Here is a 1892-nt window from a genome sequence, read left to right as displayed (position 1 = left end):
CGGGTGACTAGCTCAAGTATATGCTCAACAACTACGTCCTCCTCAATCTTAGTCAGATTCTTTGATTTGGGCCAGTAATCTGCTTGTGGAGTCTGTCCTGCGCGTTAGCGGCTTAGTGTTGATTGAGCGACGTTGTAGATAGCTGCAGCGCGTTGCTGAGAGAGTGTCGCGTCTTGTTTAAGAGCCTGAAGGGCAGTCTGTATCTAACGTTCATTAGAAGGTTCTATCTAGCGTTGTTGTTGAGGCATCACGTAGGAAGGTAGAGTTTGGTGGGGGCTTGGCAAAAGTGATCCACGAGCCCGGGTGATCCACGAGCCCGTGAGGTACGTTAAGTATTATATTTAACTATAGTAATGCCTTAGATCTACACCCCCTAAGTCTGCTAGATAATGTGTTTAATTACAGCAGGACTAGGGTAACTAAGTTACTTATGCTACTATATTACTAAGGCCTTCTATAATCCTCTCTTAGTGCATGTAGTAATTTTATGTGTGTAGTTAGTAGCTAGTAAGGATAGTTTATACTTAAGCACCTACTAGCTAAGCATTTCTAATACTACTCTAATTACTTAGCTATTTGCTTATTAGAGAGTTATGAGGTCTGCTTATGTGTCCTACTATATGCCTCTGTTTTATAGTAGGTAGAAGGACACTAGGTTGCATAGCAGGTCTAGGTAAATTACTATATCTATAAGGGTGACCTTAGTTGTCCTAGCTCTACTCCTTAGGAGCAGATTAATTAATCTATATCCTCTAACTAGCACCTTAGAATTCCTAGCCTATATAAAGTCTCTAGGTAATAGCTGTTAGAAACTATAGATATAGTTAGGGTTGTTAGTAATATAACAGGTAGAACCTAAGTTAAGTATAAATAACTTCTATAGTAGATAGTTAGCAGTGTCCTGTTAGTTTGCTATGCTAAGTACTACTTTAATATTAGTAATTTCTTAGCCTTCTAGTTAATTATCTAGGATTTCTAGGGTAGGGGTGTGTAAGTGCTTTACTACTAGTATTCTTAATTAGCTCTTACTTTATATATAAAGTAGCCCTTAAAAGGTAATATCTTTCTTATACTTAAACTTAATAAGTTTAGAAATAATCTTATTTAGTTTCTACTACTTAGGAGCTCTGTCTTAATTAATATAGTAGTAATCCTATATAGAGTGGCGTTATCTATATATAGGGTATTTTGCTCCCCTAGTAGAAGTAGGCTCTTAATCTAAAGGCCACTTAAGTGTAGCAGTTTTCCTACCTACTATACGTTAATATTAAGGTCTGCCCTAGTTAGATAGCATACTTACAGTATATTAGGCGTCCCCTTTATAGCTCTAGGAGGCTGCACCCCCTTTAGTAAGAAACACTATATTATTAGCTATAAAGGCCTTATGCTGCCCTAATCTAAGGGGATAATTTATTATTATATAACGTAGATTATCACCAAGCCGGCCATATCACCAAACTAGCCACTTTCTCTTAGCACAACCACCTTTTACCCTAAAACAACATGCCTTAACAACAACAACTTTAGAATACTACTAGAGAAGGTAGAGTTATCCTTGCTATCTAGGCCTTCTACGCTAGCTAATTTCGCAGTATCTGCAGCGCTGCTAGAGTGTTAAACGTACCTTATTAGCAGGTCTCTAATTACCTTTGTAATATTATGTTTTAACTAGACGTACGCGCTAATTGCTAGAAACTTACTATACTAGAGGAGTAGACAATTATCTAGTATAACGTAGTTCACAAGCGAGCGGTCCAACCCAAGCGAGTGGTCCACCTAACAGAGTTAAGATGATTGCAATGCATATGCTGCAACACCACCACCACTTACTGCAATTTGCAGGTGATAGAGATACTATTTAGACTCGTCGCTATTAGATGCATTGACAATTT

This window comes from Didymella exigua (assembly GCF_010094145.1).
Source record: "Didymella exigua CBS 183.55 unplaced genomic scaffold M421scaffold_49, whole genome shotgun sequence".
NCBI classification, from domain to species: Eukaryota; Fungi; Ascomycota; class Dothideomycetes; order Pleosporales; family Didymellaceae; genus Didymella; species Didymella exigua.
Note: the sequence above shows the minus strand (reverse complement) of the source record.